This window comes from Rhagoletis pomonella, unplaced genomic scaffold, assembly GCF_013731165.1.
Source record: "Rhagoletis pomonella isolate Grant_MI unplaced genomic scaffold, Rhpom_1.0 Rhpom_scaffold_00005, whole genome shotgun sequence".
Lineage (NCBI taxonomy): Eukaryota > Metazoa > Arthropoda > Insecta > Diptera > Tephritidae > Rhagoletis > Rhagoletis pomonella.
Window position 1 is genome coordinate 56,853,854 of NW_023458559.1, and position 16,907 is coordinate 56,870,760.

The 16,907-nt window shown below is 33.7% G+C and overlaps 1 protein-coding gene and 1 long non-coding RNA gene across 2 annotated transcripts in view; both read right to left on the reverse strand.

Annotated features, from left to right (window-relative positions):
* The window catches only part of LOC118739292 (protein phosphatase 1 regulatory subunit 3B-like), a 337,433-nt gene that overhangs the window by 247,888 nt on the left and 72,638 nt on the right, over positions 1-16,907 (reverse strand). The window lies entirely within an intron of this gene.
* The window catches only part of LOC118739301, a 58,543-nt gene that overhangs the window by 11,003 nt on the left and 30,633 nt on the right, over positions 1-16,907 (reverse strand). The window lies entirely within an intron of this gene.

Below are 16,907 nucleotides of genomic sequence, written 5' to 3' on the forward strand. Positions count from 1 at the left end.
ATGATATTTTTAGCAAAAACAAAAAATACTATAAATTTTAAAATATAGATAGAAATCAGATGAATGCCAACAATATTATCATGGCTGCTGTACTTTTATAAAATTTTTTTGTAGCAATGGGGGTTTCTCTGTATTACATGCTCATACTCGTACCTGCATGCATATGTATGTACAATAGGGTGGTCCAAAAATGCATGTGGAAAAAGCAAAGTCCGAACTTTAATGCTCTCACCCTCTAGGATTATTCTATACCGAAAAAATCATATCCTTGTTTCTTTATTTTGAAATAAAAAATTATTTAGAGGTCGAACAAAGTGCTCAAAGTTTTATATGTATTTTATATGGGGAAAAAAACATTCTTCGTGGAAATAGTATAGAATTCTTAAAATTAATATTTTTCGATCGAAGGACTCTGTTTCACTTCAAGAGATTTTCAGTAATAATACCCTATTGTTTATTTTACCATTTTTTATTTTTTATGGGTCCTCATTGCATTTTTTGAGGTATTTTAGGTGTCCCATAAAAAAAAGATAATAGAAAATGGTCAAATAAACAATTTGCTGTTATTATTGAAAGTCTCCTGAAGAGAAACAAAATATTGATTTTCAAGAATTCTATCCCTTTCTATGAAAACTTATTTTTCCCCATATAAAATACATGGAAAACTTTGACCGCTTTGAGCGACCTCTAGTTTTTGATTTAAAAAAAAAACAGGGTATTATATTTTTCGTTATAGAAGAATCCTAGTGGGTGAGAGCATTAAAATTCCGACTTTGCTTTTTTTTTTACCACCCTAATGTGCATATACATTTGTGTATGCTTTTGATTGTGGGTGTTGCTTTAAGTGGCGTGAGTAGATGGCACCCCTTTTGTTGTAGCATGTAATAATGAATTAAATAATTGGCGTCTGGCTCGAGCATTAGCTTTGCATAGATCTACTTTGACCGCAAATTGTTTTATTTGCGTTAAAATTTATATGTACGAGTATTTATTTGCAATGATAAGCCAAAACGCGGTGGAATTTTTTATTTTGTTCGTTTAGCTCGTGAACGGCGCGTGTCTTTTCGTGGCATGTGGCGCCAAATGGCTACGCAAAGAAATTCATCTCATCAAAGGTTTGTTTGGGTGTTCACCTACATGAATTCGCTTTCGTTTAGTTGGCAAAATGGTTAGCACATGTCGCCTTTCACCAAAAAATTCCATTCTAACTACATATTCAAGTGACTAAACACTACAATGTGATGGATTAATAGCACACCAAACCCACAGCTCACTTCTGCAGAACGACCATACATATATAAAAAAAAATACGTTGTTGCTTTTCAGATATGAACAGAGAGTGATCAGATGCTTATGAAATAGACATTCTCTTGCTAAACTTTTTTTATTGACTTACCCGATGCGACCTAATCAAACTCTCAATAATTCGATTTACATCTATCGCGTTGACTGCCAATGCAAAATACACATACATGCATATGTACATACATATATATATTTTTATTCACTGGGTATGAAAATGCTAGAAAAATTTCCATTGCATTGACGTCACTTAAAACTCGCTTAATCGCTCGATCCGCAATGCAAATCTCGTGCATTAAATGTCCTACAGACTGTTGATACTATTTACTACTTAATATTTTGGTATGTTTACTAACAACATTATTTTGTTTATTAAATGCATGCACTGAGATGCATACCTACATACATACGTAAAATAATTATGTACATTAGACCGAACCACATTAAAAGAAAAAAAGAAAGCTCGCCGTGCACCGCTAAGTCTAAAGTAATTTGCAAGGCAATTTAAAAAAAAAAAATCTTTTGCCTGGACCCAAGGTTCGCGTTTTTACATTTTTCAGTGACATTACTTTTGGCGATAAATTATTCTTTTTTTTTTTAAATATGTAGTTCTACTGAAAGAGGAAGTATTCCTTAACAAAAGTCTATGATTTTTGGTAAGCTTTAATTTACCACTAGGGTGGTACCCTTGGGTAATGGGAACTGAAATCCGGTGGGTAGGTACTAGAATGAGGTATTTGAGGCCAATGAACTTTGGACCACAGAAAATTTTCACCTCGAGACAAGAACATCGTCATACTTTACAAAATATTGTTTTTATTGTTGACTACGTTTGACAAAAAAAAACCATCTCTGGTTACGGTTCAAACAACAGCCAGGGGAATGGATAACATTGGATGGTGTCCAAACGGTAAATTTTTTTTTGATGTGCGCATGTTTATATGTATAAATACATACTACATTATTTTGATGCTATCCTATTTCTATTTCTCCCCAACATAAACATACATATGAACATAGCTACACGGGATTTTTAAGAACGTTGCGAGAAGCATAGAATAAATTTCAACGAAAAAATTTTTTTTTCACGTATTCAAAACTATCCTATCTTTTGAGTTGGAGCCAAGAATACACACCCACAAAATTTCATTGAAATCGGTTAAGCGGAGATTAGTGTAAACGAACACAGTGACACGGGATTTTTATATATTAAGAAAAGCACGTTGCTTATTTTATATATTAAGATATATATATCTACATATATAAATATTTAGAACTTGCCTTGCAAAGATAATTTAGACTCAGGGGTGTACGGTGGATATTTTTTTGTTCTGTTACGCTCTAATGTACGTACATGGACTCGCTTAAAAAACAAAATAATATACATATATTTTAATTAATATACATACATATGTGTATAAATTCGCCGAAGAGTAAAGGCCGCACGCTTGTAATGAGCTATTTTCAGAGATTAATATTTTCACTATGCTTATACCAGTTTAAAATTAACTTGTTACATACATATGTAGCTACATACTCATGTAGATATGTATGCATTTGGCCACGCGTTGACAGAGTGTTGATAGTGTAATAAGTCATGAGATTAAGGATTCGCGGCTTAATCGCTTGAACAGAACCCAATTGATTACGGTTAAGTCGCGATTGAGGTTTAATGTAGGCATACAAATCTCAGCCATTGGTTTTTATGTAAATTTAAATTACAGAAATATTTGTTCATATCTTTATCTTATAGAGTGGCAGCTATACATCTGTATTACGTCGTTTAAAGTACAAAACCGCTTATCAACAAAATGCAAAAATTATTTTCTATAGAGTAAAAACAATTATATTTCAAAATGGTTCTCTTTTTTATAAAGCAATCGCATATCTGGCTAGTATATTTCAGGACGAGTGGATAAGGATTGAACCAAGAGCTTGTGTGAGCAAATCCAATTTTTGGCAGCAAATGTCAGTTACGCGGTTTTGCAGAATGACGATACGCGGTTTGGTACTTTAAATGACGATTAGCATTTTTAATCCACCAATCTTGTTTGCATACTTCAAAATTAAAAACTGTGACAGTTCCGGGTTGCAAAGAAAAATTTTGGTCCATCTCCTGTGTTATAAAAATGCATTCTTCGGTTTAACATTGTTTTCGAAATAGGGCATGGAAATATTTGGTAACAGTGATCACTAAGTACGTCATCACCGCCAGCACTCACGCACAAAAAATCTCGATCATTGGCGTCGGGAAACTTATAGTTTATTTATTTTTGCTTTCCATCTACGCAGCAACTTGTTCTTGGCAATAATTTGCATGCTTAGCGGCAAAACTTGAGGACACTAAAACATAAAAATTAGTAGACATTAGGGTGGCCCAAAATGCATGTGAAAAGGTAAAGTCGGAATTTGAATGCTCTTATACCAAAAAAAAATATCCCTATTTTTTTATTTTGTAATCAAAAAAATATTTAGAGGTCGCTCAAAGCGCTCAAAGTTGTCCAGTTATTTTATAAGGGAAAACCCCCTTTTAGTATAAAGGGTATACAGGGTGTCCTAGGCCCAGGATGTCCAGATTGTTTAAAAAGAAAAGCGCCCTTTCTGAAAAAAAATCGCCAAAGTTTTTTTTATAAAAATCATGAAATCGGGTTAAAAAAATATTTTATTTTAAAATCAAGATCTTGTTATAACATAGTTTTTGACGAATATAATACCTTCAGGGTAATAATAAATAACACAAATAACTTATATACAAAAAATTTTCTTTAAAAATATCCATGCTTTTAAAAAATATTTGCATTAACACATTTCCCTATAGTACTGCGCAATTAATAAATTGATTATAACTCTTATTTCCACAAATGAAATTGCAAATTTCACATTCAGCGGGAGTTGTCACAAATTGTGGTTTATTATTGGCAAATGTTCGATATGCTGCAACAAAATCAACCACAGATTCCGATTCTGCGCAGAAAAACACAAACTTTTTGGCTTAAACTGTTTTCCGGTTTGGACCGGAAGTGAGTTAAAATGGCCGGAAGTCCATTTTTTTATATAACACGTTTATTTTTTTTACTACATATTTGGATTCTGTGTACAAAAATACGCTACTTTTGTTGGAAACTTTCTTCTCGGAATTCAACACTTTTCAAAAGAAGCCAAAATGTATATCCCATTAAAGAAATGGACTTCCGGTCAGTTTAACCCACTTCCGGTGGAGACCGGAAATCGGTAATACAATCAAATGATCCTCGACTTGGTAATTCATGGTTTTTCGTTTCTAAATAAAAACATCTTGTTTAATTTAAAAAGTCCAGGAAGAGTTGGAGTTCGAAGGTCATTTATAATAATAATAATAATATTAATAATAATAATAATAATCTGTAGTAAAAACATGTATGTCTGATTTGAAAAAATGAACTTCCGGTCAGATAAACCCACTTCTGGTCGAAATCGGAAGTGGGTAATACCACCCAAAGATAGAGCATCCGCGATTTGGTAGGTATTATTTTTGCGGCTTTCAATAAAAAAAAAGTTCCCTCCATTTCAGAGGGGGTGGACGGGTGGTCTAGGACACCCTGTAGAATTCTTTAAAATCAATATTTTTCGATCGGAAAACTCGTTTTCTCTTCAGCAGGCTCCCATTAATAAATATACTCAATTATTTATTTAACCATTTTTGAATAGGCTCTATATTTCAAAGGTCCACCAAAAACCCCTGAATATGCAATGGAGGGACCAATAAAAAATCGTTAGTATTAAAAAATGGTTAAATGAAAAATTTGGTATTATTATTGGAAGTCTCCTGAAGAGAAACAAAGTTTTCGGATTGAAAAATATTGATTTTCAAGAATTCTATATCATTGCTACGAAAAGTTGTTTTTTCCCTATATAAAATGCTTGGAAAACTTAGACCGCTTTGAGCGACCTCTAGTCCAAGGGGGTGAGAGCATTAAAATTCCGATTTTACTTTTTTGGAACCAGCCTAATATGCATATATATATTAATATGTATGTAAGCACATACACATATGTGTATAATGAAACGTATGTATGTATGTAAATTCAAATCACCATGTGTATATCATATGGAATCTATAAAATCAAGAATATCTTTTAACCCTCTGCGACTGACGTGGTAGTCTGTCTACCAGACACCGAAGGTGCGATATTTTTCCCGACCTTTGATATTATTGATTAGTAAAAGCGGATATTTTTCCGACACATAGTTTATTTATATGATTAATGAGTACTTAAAATATTTATAAAATTTTTAGTTTAAATTGAAAAAAAGTTTACTAATAAATATCTAATATATATACCTTGATCTGGAAAATTGGTGTCTGAGAGACTACACGTCAGTACAATAGGGAAAATTCGATCACGTCAGTAGCAGAGGGTTAAAAACGAATGACCATATCTTGCATGGTATCTGATTGTCCACGTAGCTTTCATGTGATAGTTTGAGGTTCCATGTTTCTATTTTATGTCATGCTTATTTCATGGATAAAATTATTTTTTTCGGAAACATAAAAAATTAAAATTTTTGGAATCGTTAATAACGTACAAAGTTCTGTATAATGATTTTTAAATTTTCCCCTGAATTTTTGATCCAGAAATTGATGATGAAATGAGATGATGATCCAAGAGATGTCGTCCTTCAGTTTCAGGAGATCTTGGTGAAAGTGTAACTGATTAGGAAGATGATAATAAAATTTTCAAATATGTAGCTCTGCAGCTTGGTTTTACTTGGGATTACAAAATTTATTATATTTTAAGACGTCCACCAAAATATTTCGGAAAAATATTAAGATTTAAGTGAGCTGGACCGATTTGAAAATACCTCCAAAAATGAAGTTTTTTATGAATAAAAATGGTTTCTTAAAGAACTTTTTGAAAAAAGTCCCCTCAGATGACAAATTAGATTAAGCTTAAAAAATCTGCATAAAAATATTTAAAAATCTTTTCAACGGAATCGTAAGAATGAGATTTTTGATGCTGTTTTTTTTTTACTTTTTTCAAAGATTGATTTACCAAAGACTTGAATAACTGGGCCAAAAATGTTCTGATTTAGACTTATGGGATCTCAGTAGAAAGGTATTTTCCCACTATTTTTATTTATGTGCAAAAAAACGTCATTCGTGTCCCATCTTGTTTTTTCGAATACCAACACATCTTAATTCAACTTTGAATGACGTTCGTTCATCCTAGTAAGGTGTTAAACAAGGGATTTTTGCAAACAATTAAATTTTATTGCGGGTTCCGATAGAATACCTATCCAGAAATAATATTAGTATGGCAAGATTTTTCTGTAAGGTGACAAACCCCTAGAAATAGGCGTGGCAGTTTCAGGACTAAAGTTAGCAAAACGCAGATTTTATTGCGAATTTCGGCAGAATATCGCTTCGTTAACAACATTCGTTCCACAATTTTTTCAATCCATATATATATTCTGGCGAAATCCACAATAAAGTGTAAATGTATGACCTTTGGTTTTCGACAACTAATATTCTGTGTTTATAAATGTAGACAACTTAATAAAAAATTATCAATTTGAATAATCCGATGCGTTCCGATAACTCAACAAACACAGATAATTCGACAAATTGCGATAAGTATAAACTTCGATGATTCGATAAATTTCGGTAACTTGCTAACTTTCGATAACTTAATTTTTTATGACTGAATTTATTTCGATTCTTATCGAAAAATTGCAGTTACCCTAATTCTTATGTATTTCTCAATGTTTTCATTTGCGTCTTCATCATCCCATTTATTTTTATTGCGAAGTTTCATTTCTGTTACGAAGTAAAGCCAAATGCGAAAACAACTCAAATTGAACACGTTGCAACAACAACTATACAGAAATACAGAAATTTTAAAACGACGATTTTGGCCGTAATTTTCAACCAATTTTGAGAACATAAAAACTCTCCTCATCTACAGAAAAATACCTTGGTGTTCTTGCCCAGTCGGAAAAGTAGTAATGCATTACATGCGTGATAAATAATATAATGTATTTCTTATGAGTCCTCGATTATATTACTGCTAACAATGAAATCGACATTTTAATCTATTCAAAAAGTTCCAAAAATTTCGTTTTAAAACACATTCCTTTCTCGATACTAGGTAATGCAAAATTGAATGCCCCACTTTTCTTAGGACATCGCCGTGGGGAAAAAACGCATTTTCGAATGTGTTAAGGGTCGTTTTACTAATTAGTTGTTCGATTATTATACACTACATTTTCCCACTGGGTGGTTTTAAAATCGGTTCGTACAATCGCCAAACGAAGGCGGATTAATATCTATATAGATTCTGCTTATCCTCTCTTGGATTTCATCTATTCTAGTCTGCAATTGAAATTTTATCCACCTGCGTATGACGAATTGCCTCATGCTGTCGAAAGCTCTTTCCAGAAAGGCACAGAACACTATCTCACAATCAGAAATAGTTCTAGTATCTGTATATACCACGCAAGGTAGTCTTAAGAAGAAGAAAAAACTAGGACAAAAAAACTGTTTACCCGTGGACACACTGACATATATACTTCAGTCATAAGAAATGGTGCGTTTCAAATTGAATGTCAAATATCTTTATAATATCTACATATATTAAGCACTCGGAGCTAATGATATTCGAAGTGGCGCCATTTGTGCTATGTATCAGAAGATAAAATCAAATACGATGCGAAAAAGATATGAAAAGAAAAAATGTTGTTTGGCAAAAACAAGTTTATTTTTGAATTTAGATATGTATTTTTATCAAAAAATAAATTAAAAATTGCAAATATGCAAACGAACGCTGGTTGGAATGCATTAGAGAGGTAAACAAAATTTTGGCCACGAAATTCTATTATTTGATTAGGTTTCGCTTTGAGTAACAGTAAAAAACACTTACCGAAATCAATTTAAAGAAAAAAACAAAGCTAGATTTATTTTTATATTATTATTATTGCTTGTTTTTTTTTGTGAATCAAATATATGTACATAAGTATCTATGTATATGTACGTCTTTTTTGCAAATTATGAAGACATCAAGGTTTGATTGCTGGCACGTTAGCAGAAATTGTAATGTGTTACTTAATACAGCTTTAGCGGAAAATAAATAAAGAAAGTGGAAGTTTAAACATTAATGGCCTTATTCACAAAAGATAAAATAAATTAAAGAGCTCTATAAAGAGACACAAATTTTCAGTGTATGAAGCAGTCAAAGTCTTCTTTATTTTTTTATGAATTTGGTTGTTAGTTTTTACATAAGACTCTTTTAAATTTTAGCCATTTTTACCAAAAATCTCTGTTAATATTTCTTCTCAAAGACACAAAGGCTTTAACAGTCGCTAGGTGAATTTAAAACAGTGATTCCCAAAGTGGTTCAAGTGGACCCCCAGCGGTTTACGCGAGACTCGACGGGGGTCTACGTTGGCGTGAAAGAAAGGAGGTTCACGAGTTGTAAGTGCGGGTCCATAAAAATTTATCTGATTTCGATAGTAAGGAACAAAAATGGTTGCTTGGCTTTACCTATTATGATAATGCACTACTCTAAAAAATTAAGGGATCAAAAAGTTAAGCCAAATTTTTCGGTGGTTTTCGGCAGGCCGTATTTTAGTATAAAAAATTGTCGCATTGAGATTTTAAAAAAGGCCTTTGAAGCTCTAAGATGATAATTTTTCTTGGCTTAAAATTTACAGGAGCAACGGTTCTCATGTGATCCTGACAGATAGCGCGAAGAAACTAATTCTGCAAATTTTTTGCTTTTTTTGGTCTACGGAATTGAAGAAAATTTTTGAATTTCAGCCGGAATATGGAACAGATAGCCTCTTTATTTAGGTTTAATTTCCTGTTTTTAAAACCTCCCTTAATTCTTTTTTAGTAGTATACGTATAGTGCTCTTGACGCAGTTACCGTCACTTTGTGTCTTCATACGTGGGGAAGAATTAATAGCCACGTGCAGACTATAAAGAAACATAACAGTGGTATAACACTGAGGGGGGCGAGGTGGAAATTTCTGGCTGCAGAGATCTGATTACTTGTGTCTTAGCAATGCCACAGGATAGTTAGTACGCCACCATTAGCCCTGTTGAAGAGATTCTATAAAGTTGAGTTCTCTGAGGCTGAATCCTAGTATAATTCCAGCACTGAGCCCTCACTCAAACATTATCGAATCTTCACTGATGACTCCAAAACTGACTCTGGGTCAAGTTTTGGGGTCTTTATCGAAGTTAATTGGGATAAGCTTCACTTTTTTATTGGGGAGAATGCTCCGGTCTTCCACGCTGACGCATTTGCCGTCCTCAAGTCTATGCACTACGTGGTGGAAAATAGGTGGAGGGGAAAGAGTTTACGTGTCTGCTGTGACAACCAAGTTGCACTTAAGGTATTGCTCAGCCCTCTAACTATTTCCAAACCCCTCGACTAAATTATATTGGAGTTTGCATTACTCTGGGTGCCAAGCCCTTCGGGAGTACCTGGTAATGCGACATCTTACCACTTGGCCACAGTTGGCTCAGCTAAGGCATTCCCCGATCTGCAACCAGTTATAGCACTCCGCACGAAGCCGCCATCAGAAACTGTTCAAATAAATTTATCTTTAACATAACTAAATTTTTCGCCTCTATATTTACTTCACGCTACCATGCCACTCAAAATAATTACTACATACTCATAAAAGCAGAACGCTCTTTTGTTTATCTAGCATTCATCACTCAGGCCCAATTTCAGATGGCCTCCTTAAGTAGAGATTGTTGATTAACTTCAACAAGGCAACTAGACAACCAAGATTAATAGATAGGTTTTTTTTTATCAATCTTGCCAAAGAAAAATCAGCTGCTCAGTACAAAATGTAAAAAAAAAATGCAACAACAATTTCAAGGAGCAAGCAACAGTGTTGCCACTTGTTTGGCAAATTTAAATAAAGTTGACCTGAAACTCAAGTGCCGTTTAAATATTCATTTGAAATTAGCCCTCAGTAGTTTTATTCGTTGACAAACTCACTAAAGCAGCAGGAAGCGCTTAGTGAGTAATCATTTCATTTAATTTTCGCATCACTTCAAAACTCGGAAAGATAAAAATAAAAGTGATGGCATCAATACAAAAAACTATTTTACAAATGAACCAAACATGTGAGGAGTTTATGGGGTGAAAAGAATGTAAATAACGCTGGCGCTCGAAGTGCTTTTAAATAATATAAATCCCCAGAGCGAGAGCGTACTTCGATGGCCTCACGAGATCTGTTTTTTAAAACTTGTAAGTGTGTAGGGGCCGCTGTGGTATAGTGGTAAGCATTGCGCGCTTCCACTCTGCAGGGCCTGGGTTCAATCCCTGGTCAAAGCAAACATCGCAAAAAATATAGAAAAAAGGTTTTTTCTTAACAGCGGTCGCCCCCGGCAAGCAATGGCAAACCTCCGAGCGTATTTCTGCCATGAAAAACAGCTTCTCATAAAAATACAATCGCCGTTCGGAGTCGGGTCCCTCCCCTTTGTGTGGCAACATCAAGGCCCACGCCACAAATCGGAGGAGAAGCTCGGCCAAACACTAACATATGTGTAAGCGCCAATCTATTTTAATTGTAAGTGTGTAAACACATTATTTTAGTAAATATAACACAAGAAAGTTTACTATTTTTATTTTCTCCACTCCGAATTTAGGTTTGGAACTCAGCCGCGACAAAAATTTCCATCGCTAGATCTAATATTCAGATTTTTTCACGCTTGTGGAATATGTTAGAAATGTAGCAGCCTGGGGTCCACCGGAACCAGAAAATTATGAGAACAATGTTTGGGAACCTCTGGGAATAAAACTACTAAAACTGTAAAAAAAATAAAAATTCGCTCAGAGCGAGAGAGTAACATTGAAAAATACGGGATCTATTTCTAGTAAAAAAAAAATGGTAACTTCTGACAACTTCAACATAACCTCCAAATTTTGGTTGTAAATTTTTGCTAATTTTGTATGTAAAAACACTCAGCTCACACATGTAAATAACCAAAAATACTTTCAAATTCATAAGAATCCACTTAAACAAGTAGTTAAATACTTTTCAACATGAATTAGCAAAGTGCACTTTTCTTTTGTTCGAAATTTGGTTGCCAAACACACTACAGCAGTTTGACACATTTACCAGAATTTACCAGCAAAAAATCCTCGGACTGAAACTGGTAACCTCTGACAGAGAGAGGACCTTATCTACTCTATTTTTTGTCCTCTCAGTTGCCAGAGAACCAAGTACGGGATCGATTTCCAAAATCTGACGGTTTCTGCCTAGTCCTGACTCGTACGGAGTCACAACTTATGCTAATTTATATGCATATAAAATGTACGTAGTTATGCTAGTTGCGTTCGCTGTTTTGTTTATTCACAGTTGCCTAAACAGCATTTAAAATTTAACGCAATACATATTTATTTTGAAAATAAAAAACAACAAAAAATTAAAAATTCTAATAAAATAAACTCATTCACAAAAATGCTCAAATTCTCTTTATTAAAATCCAATGCCTGAACATTTATTAAGCAACTCAAACTACATAGTATACCGACAAGTCTGTGGACTTTTGACATAACCACTTATGTGCTTTCTGTGGTTTGGAAATTGTAGTAAAATATATGGAAGTTCCATTTAAAAATATTACATTTTTATTTAACTTTCATTAAGATTGAATTTTAAATTACTCCAATTAATGAGAGAAAAAAATTACCTTATAAGAACTCAATGAATTACTGCTTGAAAAAAAAAAAATTATCTCACTCGAGAGAAGCTGTTTTGTCAAATGTCCGCAGAATTTCTAATCACTCTCTAGTCATTAAAAGTTGTTTTGGCATATTATAATTGCGTAGTTTAAATGGCCTTGACATACATAATTTTTTACAGACCGCTTAGCCTTATCTCACTACCAATTTGTTTAGAAAATTTTCGCGACTTTTTATTTAGTTCAAGGTTACGTTATAGCATTTTTTTGAACTCACTCGAAGGACGTCTGGGAATAAGTGGTATACACCCACTCGTTATTCTCGATTGTTGGATTTTTACTGTAGGGTAAATACTGATTCCATATAAATAAACATGTATGTATTAAGGTATGCTGCATATTACATGCGTACATAATAGGATCCCGGCCCTTTTTAGGTTCCGAAAATCCCGGGATTCTTGGCAAATAATCCCTATATTTTCGGGGTTTGTAATTTGTACCGATGGCAATAATAGAAATTCCTTTTCTTGACCCGTATTGGCTATATTTCCTTTTTTATTTAATAATTAATATTTTTTTATAAATGTCTAGCTCATTATACATATAAATAGTAAATTTTACACACAAAAATCAATTTATTCGCGAAACCATGGGCCAAATATAGTAAAATTACATTTTTAGTTTCTCACTCTGACGTCAGTAATTCAAAAATGATTTAAAAAATTCCGTGAAATGTGCTTAGAGAAGAAGTATGGGTATTAAGTTAAATAGGAAATTCTGTAGAATTTAAACAGATTCAATTTTTTAGTGCATAAGTACTGGTAAGTATTGAAAATGGCCTTTTAAAATTTTATCCTTGAAATTTCACAATATTTGTTTTCGGAAAAATTATACGTTAATTATATAAGCTCGATAACATCCTCGCATTTCGTCCTTCTAGCTTTATCAGTTTAAAAAATTAAATATTCGTCCTTGTGGATACAAAAAATTTTATTTTTTTTTAATTCTAAAGAAATTTCCTTTTTCACTTGGTACCCATATTATTATTCTACATTGCATTGAATTTTTTAAATAATTTTTGGAAGTAATCATATCTTCGAAATTACAAGGTCCTTCAAAATAAATCCTGACGTCAGAGAGAAAAAATAAAAATGCCACTTTAAATAAAAAAGTGGTTTTCAAACCCATTCATTTATTATTTATTTTATGGTAGGAGAGCTTCTCAAACAATATAGAAGCAATTTTTTAGATTTAAGTTGTTGAAAAGTAATGAATATCTAAATCCCGGGACTAATCCCGAGATCCCGGGATTGCCATAACGACATCCCGAAAACTCCGGGATCGTAAAAAGCGAAAAAATTAACATCCCTAGTACATACATACTTAATACTATGCGCTCACTACTAATCGAATGGAGACAAATATTTGATAATCACTTTTCTTGAAGCTCTTATCGATTCTGAAACTTGCTTGCTGTTGTTTGATATTCAGCTGAGCTCATTTATGCAGTGGTACGAGTATAAGGTTTCAATCCAAAATTGTTTAATTTACGCAAATTTATTTAATTATTAAAGCGTTAGCAAGTGTCGCTTGGTAGTTTTTGAGTTAATTCTGTATATACGTATGTATGTATGTACATATGCAAATTGGTGACTATTTAAAATTAGTTGACTGGAATTAATTAAACTGGAAAACTATAGAGAAATTACAGAAGCATACATAATTAAATACATATATGTATGTATATGTACCTATACATATACTTGTAAATGTATTTGTAAAATGTTTACAACTTGTAAAGTGGTAATCCAAATTTTTTTATATCCAATATTTTTTGAAATTAAAATGTCCATGCTAAAAAAAAATATCTCAATATGACCTTGGAAAATTAATAGAAATCCAGTTCGCAAATCGTTGTATTTAAATAACCACCCAAATTCCACGAAAATTATAGTATCTGTTCAAAAATAAGTTTTGAACAAAAATTAAATTTTTCCAAGTAGTTAAATTGTCCCACATTGTACATACATACATATGCAGTAGAAATGTGTATACATACATAAGGGCGCGCCTTGAAATTCCAACAACTAAATTTTGTAACTGACACCCCTTTATTTTGCTACCAGGGTTTGAATAATGGAAATCTGATAAACTTACATACTATTGAAAACTTTTCATATTTTGTAAAATTTTCAAACCCTGTTAAAATATTTTACAAATTTTGAAATTTTCGTAGATATCTTTATTTTGTACGTAGAACGAAGTAAAAGCGTGATCCATACAAAATTTATATGCTTAAATTTTTAAGGAACACCCTAATATGCATACATATCTACTTTCATACTAAACACACTTAAGCTCCCCCACCAAGTTTTTTCTCTAAACTAAATCTCAACTAAAAATATCAATAAAACTCAATTAATTTACGGCGCAGTGAAATTTTCAAATCTACAGACAACAAACCCCACAAGCTTTTGTTGCTTTTGCAAACCGCAATAAGCCAACACACGCATTTCTTTTTTTCAATGCAGAAAAAAAAATTTCAATTAAATTAAAACTCAAGAGGAAATCCGGAGACACGCATCTACGCAAATGCAGCAGACTGCAACCAATGCGAGTGTAGAGCAGTACTTCAGATTTTTTGCACTTGTTGCTGTTGTTGTTGTCGACTAGCCAGTTGGCAGCGCACGATCATTGAGCGCGATCACATTGCAACCCACAATGAAAATTTATGCAGACGAAGCAATTAAAGCACCACAAAGCAAATTGCAATGCGCCATGCACAATTGCCATGGTGCGCAAGGAAAAAGGGGGAAGAAAGCATTTGCTGCGGGAAAAAATACATATTTAAATGAGAAATCCAAAAAGGAGACCGTAAAGAAATGCAAGTCTTAATTGAATATTTCCAGGGCTACGGCGAGTGGTCGGAGTTGTTTTGAGAGAAGGGAGATATTTAAGTATACTCATGTATGTTCATAAATATATGTCCAAAAGACGATTTGTGTTGATCTATTTTGGCGATAGTTAAACACGAAGTAAAAAAGAAATGGTTACACGCAGAAATTGCACTTGTCGCTAAGCTCGAGCCGGAAATTTTACTAAGAAAGAGATGCCTTCGCAGATATATTCATTGAAAAGACCGAAAGTATCAAGCAGTTACGAACTCATTACTATGATGCCAAGATTTTGTATGCCTCGATTTTGCTGGTTCAACTATATCCCGATTTCGATCCAGCCGTCTATGAATTTAGTCCGGGAGATAACAGGTATTATTAGCATCTTGTAGTTATTGAAAAAATATGTCATGCTTTCACAGTTAAATAATTAAGTATCAGGCGATTTAGCTTAACCACAATTCGAACTTTGCTGCTCACTTGAACATCGTACAATTTTTTTCATTTCATGATCACTTTCCGATCATAGCAATCGCCAGTTGACTATGGCAACTATTGAAAGTATTCGAGTGCAGAGAAAATCAATATCTGCCTGTAAAAAAGTAACAAGTGGCATGGAGTCGAGGAAAAGTCAACAAAAATTTACTGAAAAGCTATAAGCCGGCGCGCATGCGCTCTTGTGAGTGGTTAGCGAAAAATGCCACAAGTGCATGGGTTTAAAATGTGCTTCTATGTACGTACAAAGGCACACCAATTGCACTTGAATTTACATATGTATTTAAGTACATATACAAGTACATACATACATTGTTGACGAGTGCACTCAGGCAGAAAGCAGAAAGTGCAATGTGATCGTAAAAATTTTACTCCAAAAAGGCGAGCATGCGCTCGTAAAGCAACTACTTAAACCGGCATATGAATGTGGGACTTGACGTGGCAAACGTGAAGTTATAAGACGCACTTGTGGTCATAACCATGTTCATCTACTTTGAGTGCAAAATAAAAACAGCAAAAAGCACACGACTAGCTGGAAGCTGCGTCGTGTTGGCACAAGATCAGTCACTTCTCGGGCGCAGTTTTTGACTAGTTTCCAACTCACCCTGTAATTTTTATGCAAAATTCAATGTAAGACGGAACTGAAAATTCTTAAAATAGACTGTGGAGACCGTACTTTGTAAACACTTTGTAATAAAGAGCAAACAAAATTAGAAACTACGCATTTTTTCAATATCAAGCAGAAAATGCCGATTATTATTGGCGTTTTTTTTAAACTAGTGTTCGCCCAGCGGTTGAAATTCAACCGATAAAATTAAGGATAGTTTATGTAAGTTGAATGAGCTAAAATAACATTAGTTGGAATGGGTTAAGTGGAGGGGAGTTTAGCTTAGTACTTGGCATAACATAACATAACCATAACATAAGAATAAATAACATAACATATGAAGCATAACACACCACAATATAACATCGCACACTCTTCAGTTGTATTTCCTTTTTATCCCTTTTTTCACCTCTATCTAAATCTTATTTATTTTGGTTCATTTTATGCCAAATGATGTTGCCTTTGATGCCACATCAAGTGATATCATGTCATGTGGTGAAATTGGGTGTGGTGAGCTGCGGTGTGGTGGAATTGGGTGTAGGAGTTACGGTGTGGTGAATTTAAGTGTGGTGGATTCAGGTGTGGTGAGTTAAGTTATGGTGAGAAAGATGAGGTGTGGTGAATTAAGGTGTGGTGAATTTTTGTGTGGTGAGTTGAGGTGAGTTAAGGTGTGGTGAGAAAGTTGAGGTGTGGTGAATTAAGGGTGGTGGATTTAGGTGTGGTGGATTTAGGTGCGGGGGTTAAGGTGTGGCGAGTTGAGGTGTGGTGAATTTAGGTGTGGGGAGTTAAAGTGTGGTGAATTAATGTGTGGTGAGCTCAGGTGGAGTAAGTTTTTAAGTTAAGATGAGTTAAAGTTAAGGGGTTATGATCTTTATCCTTATCTTCATCTTCATCTTCATCTTCATCTTCATCTTCATCTTCATCTT